Raw genomic sequence first — 15842 nt, forward strand, 5'->3', positions numbered from 1 at the left:
ACCACAGTCACTATTTTGGTATAGTTTTTCAGACATGTTCCCATGCAATTATGAAAACACATATGGAACACTTTACAAAAATAAAACAAATATACATATTATTGATTTTTCTCTTTTTTACTGTAATATTCATTTTTAACCCTAATTTTTTACTAATAGTTTTTAGTTCATTTATTTTCAGTTTGCCTTGTTTTTCCTTGATCAATTGTTATTTTTCATTTAATTTTATGATTAATATTGAAAATACTTTTGTTGTATTTTAACATGTGTTAAATGATATGTTTAAAATGTTATGTTAAAAATATGTTCTGTTATGATATGTTAAAAATGATCCACTCTGGATGTCATATAGGCCATAATATATGATGGATTCTCATTTATCTGGTTACTTTTGCTCAGAATTATATTTGGGAGATTCAATAATGCTGCTCTTGTGTGTATCAGAGTTCCTTTCTTCTTATTGCTGAGTAGGAGTCCATTGTTGAATGTTCCATGATTTTTTAATCTTACATTTAATATTTTGATAAGTATTTTTGAATGATGAGGAAGGTGGAAGAAATGTCATTGCTACTTATTGGGCATTCGTTTGCCAAGCATTGTGCTCAACAGTTTATATGCATTATGGCAATTACTCCTCACAAGGAACCTATAAAGTAGCATCATATTGCTAATAAGTGACTGATCCTGGATTTGAACATTTACTGTATCCTAAATCTTGACAACCATGAAATATTCCTTCTTCATCTACTTCCAAAAGCCTGTAAAACTGTTTCCTTCTACATTAACCACCACTGTGGTAACAAATGACTAAAAAATATTCTAACTGCTATATTTGTAAAATCAGATCTTACATGGCTAGCAAAAATCGTGTCTACAGAGTGGCACCATATTTTTCAAGGGTATCCAAAAATCTCTTTGAAATTCTTTGATGCTTACATAGTATGTTAGTTTTCCTTTCTTCTCTTTTCCTTTTCTCTTTTAACTGTTTGTATCAGACGCTCTGTGCTTCTTACAACAAGGACTTCTACAAAATTCCAGAGGCAGAGGAATCCACAATTGGTTCAACATTGACATCTAAACTAGGGTTGCCAGAGTTAGTAAATAAAAATATAAAAATATCCAGTTAAATTAGAGTTTCAGATAGGAAAAAAAAAAAAAAAGGAGACCTTTGTATTTATGCCCCTGTGAAATTTTGGGGACAATTCATATTAAAAAATTATTTGTTGTTCATCTTAAATTCAAATTTAACTAGGTGTCCTATATTTTATCTGGCAAGTCTAATTTAAACTAAAGCAATATAGTTTTTGAGGTTTTCCCCCCTATGAGTGATAATCCTGTGTCCCAGGCAAATAAAAACAGAAGACATTATCACAAATGTTGCTTAGTGGATTTGTTTGTATAAAAAGAACATTGAAAGTTTACAATTAAAAATGCTTCCTTCCCTCCTCCAAAAACCCTCTATACTAAACCCCCTCCCAAATACTTTGAGGGAAAAAACACAAAAAAACAAGGCATCAGGCTGGCCCGGTGGCTTAGCGGTTAAGTGCTCGCGCTCCGCTACTGGTGGCCCGGGTTTGGATCCCAGGCGCGCACCGACACACCGCTTCTCCGGCCATGCTGAGGCCGCGTCCCACATACAGCAACTAGAAGGATGTGCAACTGTGACATACAACTATCTACTGGGGCTTTGGGGGAAAAAAAAAAGGAGGAGGATTGGCAATAGATGTTAGCTCAGAGCCGGTCTTCCTCAGCAAAAAGAGGAGGATTAGCATGGATGTTAGCTCAGGGCTGATCTTCCTCACAAAAAAAAAAAAGAGAGAGAGAGAAAAAAAACCAAGGCATCAGTAGCATGCATGAGGTGTCTTAAAATAAACAGGGTCTACTTTTTGTCCAAGGAAGGGTGCCCTCACGGAAATAAGAACTCATAAATACAGGCCAACGTTCCTGAAATGAAGGTGATTAGTTGGGGAGGTGTCCTCTTCTCCTCCTTCTGTCCCATTTCCCACTGTATTGCAATCTTGAAACAAATCTGGAGACAGCAGCTTTGCAAATCCAATGAAATCGCTCGCAAGCAGCTATCATGAACCACCCAGAGTAGGGAGTGCCTTCTTTTTCCAAGCATAAAACTGGTGAAGATATTAAAGGACGGCAATTTGAGACCCTGTTACCTTCCTCTTTGGCTTAGAGTTGGGCGAGGACCCGGAGAGTCATCAGCTCCCTTCGGGCACTAACCCCAAGGCCCCATCTGCCAGAATAGGCATGAGGCTCTCCTGGATGGCTTGGTTATTCAAAGTTAGCATGCCATTCAATGCAGTCTATTTAAAACCTTATTAAGAGCTTACAGTTTTCCTTCCCTATAATTTAGGAAGCAGAACAGAGAGGCAGTTTGCTTTTAAAACAGTGCAATTGCGAGCTCCTAAGCTGTTGTCAGACCGACTTCTCTTCCATGGAAAGTAACTCCCTTGATGTGTGCCAGAGATCTGTGTACCCCTAGATTAATGAGACAGGGTTCATGTAGCTTGCACTTAATTCTGGACCTTAACAAATGGTTAAGTGACGGTAATGGAAGAAATGGAGGAAAGGACCTAAGTGGCAAGTGGGAGACTTGAGTCTAGTTAACGTTTTTCTCAATCTTGCTACCCATTAGTTGTGTGACCTTAGGTAAATTACTCATCATCTTTGAGCTGCAGTATCTTCCTATATAAAATACTGAGGCTTGACTAGATTATTGTAAGGATCCTTTTGAAGCTAGAGGTTTATGGCATTTTACGTTAGCTTTTTGCTTCCCTCGAGATTCTTGTGTTTTGTTCAATTCTTCCAGCTGTGCCACTGCTTGAGCAACAGTCATAAATCATAGAGCTCACTGGCTCCCTAACAACTCTTTTAGAAACCTCTATGTAACAAACCAGCATATCAAGGGCTGCCACCTAAAGGGTCTCTGGGAAGAAAGGTAAGAATGTATAATTCTTAATAAAAACAAAAACAACCAAAGCACCGAAGTATAAATGAGAAAGGGAAGAAAGGGGAAATATATCTGAGGGGAATATTCAGATAATTGGACAAAAGAATGAGTAGGAGGAAAACACAGAGGAGCATTTTAATAGTACAGAGTTAGAAGAGCTGCTGTTGTTTCCAGGGGGTGGTAAAGATGTTACCCAGGAAAAGAGTGAAAGAGATTGTAGGGCAAAGGAAGGAACAAGTTCAGGCTGCAGAAGTAGAACTGTGTTCATTCCTCTGGTGAGCAGAGTGCTATAAACTTTCCCTTAATATTCTTGAGAAATAAATAAAGCACGTAAAATCACATTTACAACTACCAATTTCTATCCTTGGATTGTTGGGCTATATGACAAGAAGGGGAGGGTGAGGCAAGGTAATGAGCGGGGTGGAGTAATTGGGTAGTGGTTCGTATTACGGAACGGAAGAAATTAGTCATGTGGGAGTGAGGATGCAGAGGACATGATGGGGAAGAAGAGCAGTGATGTGTGTCTATACTCCTTGAGAACACGGAGAAGCAGCATCCTACTCAGGAACTCTTGACATGTTGGAGAGAGCTCTGAAGGTTGAACACTTAAGGAAAGATGGAAATTTCTTCCAATTCTCACCATACTTTTCATTGAACAGTATATCATTCAGTGAGAGAACAGAAAGAATATTCGATTTGACAGACACTTGAGTTAGATTTCACAGATTTTTTCCTTGGGCAGCTGTTGGGTAGCTGCTTCCTCAAGCTGAATAAAAAAGTTGGTTTACCCTGAGCGGCAGAGGCAGCTGGCACCGTGAGACTAAGTCCCTTCTTGAGATAGATGCAAGCTTCACAGGAAAAGGACACAGATTATGTTTTTTCCCCTCTCTTTGCACAAATTATGCCTATTCATTTTATTATTTTTTTCATTCACATGGATGTAAAGAATGGGGCATAGTCTCACCTGATCAACAGAAAGAAAATGGATTGGGCATGCCTTTGACTTTTACCAGTTGATGTCAAGTGTAGTTCATGTTTTCTACCAAAAAGACATGATATGAATTTAAAACATGAGAACACAAGGTAGGAAGGAGCCTTAAAATGTGCACAATTATACACTAGAGAGGGATATAGACAGTGAAGAAGGTTATTGTTTTCTAAGCAGCACTGTCTCATAGGTCAGTAAAGGAGATGACTATCCCTAACTCCGTGAACCTTTTATTTTTATTTATTTATTTGCTGAGGAAGATTAGCCCTGAGCTAACATCTGCGCCAATCTTCCTCTATTTTGTATGTGAGTCACCTGCCGCAGCATGGCCACTGACGAGTGGTGTGGGTCTGTGCCTGGAAGCTGAACTTGGGCTGCTGAAGCAGAGCCTGCCAAACTTAACCACTAGCCCATGGGGCCAGCCCCCCATGAACCTTTTAAAGCTAATCTCCTTCCACAGTCCACTGTGTGTATAAACATAATATCTAGAAAGCAGGGTCTGCACTCCTGGCTCTACAGACACCACATTGGATTGAAGAAAGACTTTGTCACAGACAAAGCCAATTCTCTCAACTCCATAATTCAAATGTATCTGTCCTCAATTATCTCTTATTTCTACTTAATTTAGCTTTCAAAATAGACAGCTAGACAATATGTCACGGACAGCTGAATTGTATTTACTGAACACTTACTTTGTGTAAGTTCTGTGTTGAAAACTCCCGAGAAAACAAAGGTGAAAAGAAAATCTCTGTCTTAAGTTCTCATTCTAGCTTTAAATAAGGGAAAAGCATTTAACAAAGCTAATTCACAGCAAAACATGTAGAAAATAAAAACTCAGAAAAAGAATGGAAGAAATGTTGAAAATGAGGAAAAGATAGGAAAATGTACAGAAAAAGAAACATGGCTTAAAAACAGTTAAAAAGTAATAAATAAGCAGATAGATGATAGATAGATAGATAGATAGATAGATAGATAGATAGATAGATAGATAGATAGATGCAATGTATGTATACACATACATATTATAATAACATGTTAGCATTTTTATCAATCAGATTGGTAAAAACTGGAAACATCCAGATTGGTTAGTATGAGGAAAAATAAATCCTTGTATGTTCTGTTGGTGAATTTTGGAGGGGAACTTATAAAACTTTATCTAAATTTTAAGTGTATGTACATTTAACACAACAATTCCTTTTTGATAAATCTCCTCTGTAAATGTTATATAAGTACTCTATGTAGGAGCAGAAATATTCATCATCAAATTCCTTGTCATAGTAAAACATCGGAACAATGCAAAATATTTACATATATATATGTATATGTGTACACACAATCACATTAAAAATATGTGTGTGTGTGTGTATGTGCACGCATGTGCATATTCACACTTTGGGAAGAGAGCAAAAGAGATAGAGGGGAAGGATTAAATGTGAGCTCTGAGGAGCACAGACTGGTTCTTTTTCTAGGTACACTAACTACATATGTTACTAGGTGCATAGAAAAATAAGTCTAAACAATAATAAGTTCTTAGCAGTTGTTACTTTGGGTGGGGAGTTTCTAGGGAAGTTAGTGGTCTTTCCATTTTATCTTTATCCATCTCTGTGCAGTTTGAATGTATTACAGCAAATAGATAGTACTTTTATAATTTAAAAATCAGTAAGAAAAATTAAGAGATACCACAAAGCACCACATGGTTAATATTGAGGTGAGTTATAGAGACAGTAAAAGTGATACAGGGATTCAGAAAAGAGAGAGCATGCCCAACTGGCTTAATACTGCAGGATTGATGACAGGGGTCACATGTAAGTTAGGTCTCAGAGGATACTGCATTAGAATCCATGGAATCTGGGTATTAGTATCATCTTAGTTGCCAACTCACTGAAAGTTGTTGAGCATAGTGGAAATAGCACAGATACCATATTTCTGAGCTGTGGGTCTGAAATACGGAACTTTCACTTACTGAAGGAATTGAGTCTGCCTAATCTTTCTGTATCTCAATTTAAAATAAAGGACTTTAGACAGATATCTCTCAAGACCCTTCATGTTCAAGAATGAAGTGATAGTTGAGGAGGAATGAGCATTTCTAGGGGAGGAGGAACAAGAAGGTGGAAAGATGCAACCATAGTTCGGAAATTAGTGAGTAAATCATTTTTCTCCAGCAGAAAAAGGTTGCTAGAGAAGGATAATGGCAAATATTGCTGACAAGGTAAGCGTGACTCAGATTGTAGATGACTTTGAATGTCAGGCAAAAGAGGATGAGCTTTATCTAGCGGCAAATCACTGATGATTTCAGAGTAGGAGACTTACTTTGCCAAACTAATGCTTTGGGAACTGTATGCTTTAGGAACTTTAGGCAGTGATATGGATAAATAAGGGACTAGAAGTAGGGGGCAGGTTTATTTGGAGGTCCTGTCAATAGACAAATGTGAGGTAAAAATAATTTGCATTGCATACTGGCCACAGGAATAGAAAAAAGGAGAAATCTTGGATCTGGTGTTAGAATAGATAACAGAGGCCTCAAGGTTGGAAGATGTAATTTTGTTGCTGATATTTCAGTTTGAGGAATAAAACTATTAAACAGAAATGTGAATGTCACTATTGGATTCTGCTGTGGGAAAAAAGAAAAAAGATTCAAATTTAAGCTCTGGGTAATATTCATTAGTGCCTTGGTCACTGATTTATAAACTATAGGGGGTACATTTAAAATTCTTTATTCTTGCCTGAGACAAGAAATGAGACAATCTACCCAACATTAGCTAACCCAAGCACAGCGCATTAAGAGTCGAAAACCACAAGGGACTTGTGCAACACACAGGAAACGACACAAGGAGCCCACCCCCCCCCCCGCATTTAAATCGTGCAATTTTTGTTCTAACAAGTGAAACACTGGGAGGTTTAAATTTTGCCGACTTTATGACCTAGACTTCTTTTTTAAAGAGAAAATATATTTTATTCTTGCACACCCTCTCTAATTTACATAACCCTTGTATACACTTTGACTCCATTGAATACGCACAACCCTTTGAGCAAAGGATGCTGGTTGTTACAACATTTGTCTTGCATGAGGACTTGAACTCAGAGAGCCTACAGTGATTTACCCAAAGGCCAGTGGCTGATTAGCGCTGGAGCTGGAGTAAGTGCCCAGGTCTCTTTCAATGCACTTACTCTGATAACAATATGTCCCAAGGCTCAGTGGCTACCAAAGAGTATCTCTCCTACAACCTCACATAGAGTATCAGAGTAAACGCAAATGGTTTCCGGAAAAGATTGGTTTATCTATGATCGAATTTTACGGTTGATAATGTAACTAGCTGTATATCAAGGAATAAAGCTGCTGCATGTGTCTCTCACTGCAGATGAAGATTGTCACTCAGAGGATACATTGCTCCCTCCAGCACGCCCAGCAGAGACAGCTGTCTGGTGGTCATACAGTTCTTGCAGGCTGTAACAGTAGGCATGACCTCACCATTCTCCCATATCTTCTTTCATTTATCTACAGCTCAATATCATCTTTTTCCTCTCAAGCTAAGAGAAATTATACTGCTCTTCTCTGTTTAGATCTATATCGTGCAATAATTTCTAGAAATCTCAGCCCAGTTATTTTTCCTACTGTAACCATCCCAAAAGTTAACCATGCAAAATTGCCACTTTGGGAAAAGTATTCTTTTTGCACATCCTGAGAATGAATGTAACCTGTGTGAGATTCCACTGGAGTGATTTCTGGATGTCTCTTGGACACTTAATGAGGAATTGTTAAAACTTCAGTTATTTTGAAAGTTATGTTGAATCTTGTGTTTGAGTATAGTAAATGGTGAGATGTGGGTGGAACATTCTGCCATACATAAAGTTTTTATCGTTTGTCTTAATTTGGACCTGCTGAGAAGCAGATGCCAATATGGGGTTTAGATATGCACGCAAAATATTTATTTATTGGAGGAAGAAGCAGGAGAAGGCTGGGAGATCCTTTAAACAGCAATACAGATCTAACATTTTGGGAAGGTGAGAGGCAAGGAAGGAGGATTGGGGAAAAAGAATCCTGGACTGTAGCACAGTTCCAAGAAAGGTTTAGCCAAGTTAATGCAGAGTCCTTGAGCCAAAGCCACTAACTGGAGTGGTCCCACATCTCACCAGCTTGACCTGTCTTGGTAACTTGCCAGGTTGAGTCACCAGGAGCAGTCTATTGGAAGCATGGTCTCTGTGGATCCAGAGGGACAGCGGCTAGGGTCACCAGTCAACTGTGCTCACCACAGCAGGAGATCTGAGCAGTGCCTTTTCATGGCTGCTACATATTGGTATTACTCATTCCCCTGAAAAATGTTTCTCTAAAACAGCTTTGGTGTCTTAATATCATTAGATGTTCTCAGTCTGACTTGCCATGAGATTCAAATGACCTATTATGAAGTCGAAACTACTGACTGTAATGTAGAAAAACTACATATAAAAAACTACTTAGCTAGAATTATTATACATGTGTTGGTTGAATTTAGTTTTTGTTTTGTGTATTTATACATGGGTGCATAAAGACAGATTTCTGTATTAAAATAAAATATATCTGTAGTATATTAAATATTTTGTGCATATGTCCTATTCAAATTTAGACATTATATAATAAGATAATATTGACAAGCCATATTGATATCTCTGTAGTTATAGGACTAATTGGTGGCTCTTAGAGGGAAGACTTCTGAAGTTCAATGGCATAATGATTATATTTCCTGCAGTGTGTATTAAGAACTTCACAGAAGAATCTTAAAAGCAATAGAGTCTTTCTATTTAATTTTCTACTTGTTTCAACGCTACAGAGGAATTTGTGAGTCTTAATCAAAGAGGGATGCCTGGTCACTTAAACAAGGACATTAAGTTTTAAATAAAGCTTGGGCAAATCAGAGGTGTATGTGTGTAAAATTTATGCTTATATGAAATTAACACAGTAATTAATAGCTGGATTTATTCTTAACTAAAGAATGGAAAGGACCATGGCACAAAAATTCAGAAGACCTGAATTTGGTTTTGGTTCTGCTATGTCCTAATAACAAGTGACCTTATATGAGTCATTTTTACCTTTCCAATCTTCAGTTTCATTGTTTAGAAAATAGAGATAATTGCTCAAATGCCTTCTTCATATAGTTTCTAGGAAGGTCAAATGAGCTTTGAGATCACACTGGAGTGACTCTGGATGTTTCTGTGAAAACACTAAAAACTGGATTGTGATGTGCAAAATAAATTATCTGTAGAGGTTGTTCATAGTTTGGCAGCATTCTTTCATCAAAGAAGTTGATTAAATCTCCTGAAAGCCACTCTATACTGTCTCCCAGTAAAAATATATAGAATCCATCCACGTCTATAAATTCTCCTCTGGGAGGAGAGATGACTCTCTTCTCTTTCACTTATTTCTTCAACAAATATTAATCAAGCACCTTTCAGGCACCATTCTAGACGCTGAGGGATGCAACAGGGAATAGGAGTGAGTCACATAGACAAACTCCCTGTTGTCATGGAGCTTACACTCCTTGTAAGTCCCAGGACATAGAGATTTGAGTACAGGAGGTTTATTGAGGATCAACACATGTCAGAGAGTGAGTGAAGCAAGTTTGGGCAGAGGGAAAGGCTAAACTGAGATTTAGTTGCAACAAGGGCCTCAGAAAACCCCAGAGGCAGCCTGGAGTTGAGACGGCCTTCACATTGACCATGTACTTGATGTGGTTGCCCCTAGGGAGGGACAAAACCTTGAGTGAGACAGCTTCCTTTAGCCCAGGGCAATGATGAGTGGAGCAGGTTTATTACCCATGATCTGTGAGAAGGCAACACTCTGTGCAGCTTGGAGAATGACCGTCTAGTTCATGAAGGGTTATCTGAGCGGTTCACCATAGCATCCAGTACAACCAATGAATGTATGCTGTCAGGCGGGGACTGGTGCTGTGGAGAAAAATAAGGCAAAGCAAGGCATTAGAGTCACAGGGATGGAGGGGGCTTTTATATAGAAAAGACAACAGGGAATATTGAAAAGGAAGTGAAAGCATGAGGCATGCAGATTTCTGTGGTCAGAACTTTCCAAGTAGAGGGAAAGGGAACTGCAAAGGCTCTGATGCAGGATGTGATGGTTGATGTATTTGAAGAACAGCACGGAAACCATTAAGGCTTAAGTGGCGTGAGTAGAGGGGAGATTGGTAAGAGTTGAGGTCAGAGAGCTGGCATGGGGACAGGGGGAGTCACGTAGAGTCATACTCACCAAATATTGAGTTTCCACTCTAGCCAAGCATGATGAGCAAGCTATCAGTAAGCAGGAATGACAAGGCTCCTGCTGAGGCAGAGTTTATATTTAGGTGGACAGTTGGGGAGCATGGAGCAGTAGATAGTAAAAAACATAAAAGACTAGATTCACTAGTGATCAGCGCTAAAAAAAAATTTCTAGAAGGATAAAGTTATAGAAAATGAATGAGGTAGAGAGCTATCTTTAGATTGCATGATCTGGAAAGTACCTTCAAAAACACGATATTAGAACTGAGACCTGAATCATCTAAAATGACATCAGAACCTATATGTAAACTAGTGAACAATGTAGAAACTATGTACAATTTACATCTGTTCATACTTTTTCTCTCATTTCAGTTAATAGCATGTGGCCTTTGGGCAAATTCTATCAGGTATGATTAACTGTAATTGTGCCAACCTCACTAGCCAGGTACAAGATGCTACTGGACTGACTTTTGAAGACAGCTGGGCCACCAAACCCTTTGGATCATTGTTTTAGGGGTGAGACCAGAGTCCTGATCATCCCAACTTATTAAAATCACTCTTGGAATGCAAAGCTAATGAATGTCCAGAGAAAAAAATAGATAAAATTGGTCTAATTGAGCCACCATTTGTCGATTTTTTATCACCTTAGTTAATTAGAACTTGGTGAATGATACTAAGGCAATCTCTTATATGAGTCAATTAACTTCACACAGTTCCACAGTCACTTAGCAAATTTATTATCTCAACTAACATTTCAGTTCAATTCACCTAAAAAAATTCTTATTAATGACTGATTGTGTACAAAGCACCATGCTAGATGCAACAAGTATACTTAGATGATCAATATATGGTCCATGTCCCCAAGAAGATTACAAGAGAATTAGAGGAGGTGATATTTATGGAAGAATAAGCACCAGGCTGACTCAGATCAGTATTATGAAAGCACAGTGGCTAATCATTAACTATTAAACACTGCTTTTGATCATGAAGCAGATAAGGCAAGTGAATTTAAAGCAACCCATCAGCAATACTAAAATAAACTGTAAAGAGCATGCCTTTGACCAACATTAACAGCAGGTAGAAAACACAACATTTATTAATTTACTTACTTATTCACTCTGCACAGATATCAAGTGTTATGGATCATATTGTGCCCCCCTCCCAATTCATATGTTGAAACCCTAACCCCCAGTACCTCAAAATGTGACCTTTTTTGGAGATAGGGTCTTTACAAGATAAGTGAGGTCATTAGGGTGAACTCTAATCCAGTATGACTGGTGTCCTTATGAAAAGGGTAAATTTGGAGACAGACTTGCCAAATTTGGAGAACGTTATGTGAACATGACGACTTCTTTTTACAAGCCAAGGAGAAAAGCCTGGAACAGATCCTTCTCTTGTAGCCCTCAGAAGAAACTGACCCTGCCAACACCTTGATTTCAGACTCCTAGCCTCTAGAAGTGTGAGACAATATTTTTCCGTGGTTTAAGCCACCTAGTTTGTGGTACTTTGTTACGGCAGCCCTAGCAATCTAATACACTAAGTATAAATATGCTCCCAGTTAATGTTTAAAGTTGGAAAAGACTATATACCTAATGCGTTGACTAATCCATGCTTATATATTTATCTATCTCACATGGAAATTAGAGATTTGGAAAAAGTTTATTTTTAAGATGACGAGAGTTTACTCTCTCAAGTGTTGTCATTTTTTTTTCTTTCAAAGAAATTAAGCTAAAACGTGCATGAGCTTTTCTGCCCTTTTAAAGAGTAGAGTTGACATAATTCAACCAGGGGATCATCAGGATGACTCAAAATATTTAGCCAACTTTTAATACAGTAAAGGCTTCAAGGGCTGTTGGGGTGAGAAAGGTTGTTATTCTGGCTATGGCTCCGGAGAGCTCTGCTTCTTGAGGTCTCAGAATGACTTTTTCATGTTTTTTTCTTCCTTTCACTCTTGCCAAATATTTAGTCATCCATTCTCCTTACTGTCTGAATGCTTGTTCCTTAATTTTTATAATTGGATACAGTTAATCTTCTATTGGTTGGGAAATCAGATAACAGAGTCTGTAAGAGTTCTATATAAAAGAAGAAAAAAATTGGATGTGTGTAAGTGTCTGAGGAATTCCCTCATGAAACATATCTTGTGGTCTTTTTTTTTAACACCTATTTTTAAAGCAAAGGAGACGTCTGTTTTCTTGTTTTATTGGAACATATAGATGTGTTCCAAGTACTGCATTTGGTGGAAGTCTGTCTTCTGACTAAGTAAGTTACTGCCTTATTTTAGTCCTAAAACATAAGGCCAGCTGCCCTGTTCCCACGGGTATGTTAATCACCTCTGTGTCCCTGAGTGCTCTGTACTGAAACAGTCATGTTCTTAGAATGAGTATCTGATTAATAAACACTCAACTTTGGGACAACTTGTAGGGAAAAGAGTAGGAGCTGATTTGAGAGAAGAGAACTGTCCTTCATTCTCTATTTCAGATAACCTGAATGATTAACTTGTGAAGTAAATTCTCTTATAGAGAACTTGTACTAGAACACAAACTCTTTAAAACCTTGTCCCTGGACCAAGGTGGACAGAACCCAGATTTCCCGATATTTGTCCTGATCTAATTCTAGTTCCAACCCTGCATCTTCTGCTCCTTCTCTGCTTGCTCTGCTAATTTTCCATTAGTCTCCCTGGCTTCCCAGCTTTGCTCTTCCTCATCCTACGTTCTCTCCCTAGGCTGTCTCAGCCTTGCCCGTGGCTTCAATTACCACCTAGGAGCAAATGACTCACAAGGTTATACATCTAGCTTAGACCTTTATTTGAGTTCCAGATCTGTATTTTCAACTGTCTATTTGTCATCCCCTTTTGTTTGTCTCAAAGTTCCTTCAAATTCAGTACGTCCAACATGAAACGTCCTCCGAGAGCTTTGTTTTCTTCCAGTGTTTCCAGTTTTAGTCTATGGCATCACCACCTCAGATTACAATGTGTCATCCTCAAAATCTCCCTCTTCCTCCACCATATCCACTCTTCGCCAAATTTCGTAAAATTCACCTCATCAAATACTTTGGAATTCATCACTTTTCTCTAGTCCCACCACAATGCCCTTAATCAAAGTTATCATCGTCTGTTAATTAGTCTTAGGCAATGGCCATGTCGACCTATCCACATTTGCTCTTGCCTTCCTCCAAACCATTCTCCTCACTGTCGTCAGAATATTTTTTTAAAACACATTTGATTGTAATCATCTTTCCCCAGAACCACTTAAATCCTCCAAAGGCTTCTCACTACTTTCATTATAAAGACATTGTTCCTAAACATGGCTATATTTTCGTGCATGGTTTCTCTCCTCAATGCCTGCCCAACACATCTCCTTTCATGAAAGACATCCCATAAATCTCCTCATTTCATCCACCCTGGGTTCTTTTTAATTCTTTCTACTCTTCATGCTCTCTCCAACCACAGAAGATTTGACCTGCGAATCCTTTTTCCGAGCAAACGTTCCCTTCCACTCTTCACCTGGTTAATTCCTCCTCATCTGTGAGATGTCAACTCAAGCTTCAGTTCCTGAGGCACTCTTCTCTGAACTCCCTGGCAGATTCAAGTCCCCCTATTATGTACTTTAGGAGCAACAAGACCTTTATTCCATTACATTTATCATAGTTACCATTTTCTATTGAATTTGTGTGATTACTTGCTTAATATTTGTCTCCTCCACTACACTGCAAGTTCTATCTTTGTTCACCATTTTATCCCAAGTGTTTTTCCCAGAATCTGGCATATTATAGTTGCTTAATAAATATTTGTTTAATAAATGAGTGGATGAAAAATGACAACATTGCAGTGATTCAGAGGCTATATCGGCTCCTAAGCATTGTCCCTGTATTACAAAGAAGGTTATGAGAATTTGGGCTAGGGTGTAAATATAGTGGCAAAAGAAATGACTGCACCTAAATAGAATAATTGTATAGGTAAGAAATGTTAGGTCCTTAGCTGTATTTCTGGGGTTGGATTTCTAAGAATTAGAGATACCAGGTCAAACATCTACCATGTTTTTCAAAATAAATATTAACATGTGAAGAAATAGAAATTATTAGGCCAGAAAAAAAAAAAACTGCCATTGTCCAGAGCTATGATCTACATCTAAGCTTGATTCAGAGTGTTACAGCACTTTCTCTGAGCCTGGCTTACGTCTATCTCAAAGTCTTTACACTAGCTGTTTCCTCTAGCTGAAGTATTCTTACCCCAGAACATAACACTGCTCACTGATTATCATCATTCAGGTCACTGCTGAGATTTCAGCTTCTTAGTGTCATGCCTTCCTTGACTATCTTTATTGGTGAGAATAGGATAGATGATGCTGTGGAGGGAAAGACAATATTTGTGGCATAAAAGAACGAAGTTTTATTTCGTGCTCCCACTACGTATCCACTGTGGTTAGCAGGAGTCACTCAGGGACCCAGGTTGTGGAGCTGCTACCGTCTTGAATATTGCCAGTTGCTGTACCAGAGGGAAGGAGAGCCCTGGAGGTTCTCACACTTGTATGTAATGCTCATCTTTGAGTCACATCAATGCCACTCACACTTCATAAGTAGAACTAATCACGTGACCTCATTCCACCACAACTGCAATCTGACCTTATGCCAGTAAGGAGGGAGAACTATAAATACTTGGCAAACGGCATAATATCTAATCTAGAATAGCCTTTTTAGTTGTTTTTGCATTTTATAGTAATTATCATTGCTTGATATTACTATATAACATCATATCTATTTTTCATTGCTGTTTGCTGCCTGCTTCCCCCCAAAAGTGCCCATGAAAGCAAGATGTTGTCTTAGTCAACCTTTATCTCTAGCACATAGAACCACGCATGGCATATGGTAGAGAGTAAATAAATATTGCTTGTTGAATGAATAAACAATTCGTGGTGACTTTTCTTAACCCGTACCTTCTTCTACCAACGTTCTAGTACTGAGGTCAGTTTGCCTTTTTTATAAGTCAAGAGCATTGCTGGACTTTAATGATGTATTATAAGCAAGGGCTGTGAGATTCATGGCAGAGATTGAGACTAGAGTGTGAGGAGATGTAGGGAAGGCAATTCAGACTGAGAAAGTTCACAGAAGCTGCATGTGAAATACAGCATTGGGTCACAGAAAATCTGACATTCTGGCTCCAGCTGGCTTTGCCAAAACTCGGCTGAGGGAACTTGATGGTGAGGCAAGATCTACTCCAAAATGGAAGCAACTTTGTACTTCCTTCTCAGGTTATTATCAGCCCAATGACTCCTCAAATCTCGGAAATGCAGGTACCACAGAACATTTGACCATTTGCATCTATCCCGATGATCAACTATGAAAGAATGTGTCCTGTCCTCTCTCCAAGGTACTGATTCAAAACTTGTAAATATGGCTGAACTGTCCTAAGTGCTGAACATTTAGCATCAGTAAATGCTAAATGCTGCTTCCTCAAAACTTTTGTACCTCTCCCCTCCTCACCCTAAGAAAGTTATCGTAGCCACTATACTTGACTGACATTTTTGGGCCCAATACTTGACACAACTATATTACCACTAACATAAGCACCCATCTGGAAATTTGGACAAGCTAAATTAATGTTAAGCCTGCAATACCTAACTCACTTTCTATGACAGTGGTGGGAAACTTGGTACA

The sequence above is a fragment of the Ceratotherium simum genome, chromosome 1, assembly GCF_057802395.1.
Source record: "Ceratotherium simum simum isolate JZ-2026a chromosome 1, ASM5780239v1, whole genome shotgun sequence".
In the NCBI taxonomy this organism is placed as follows: domain Eukaryota; kingdom Metazoa; phylum Chordata; class Mammalia; order Perissodactyla; family Rhinocerotidae; genus Ceratotherium; species Ceratotherium simum.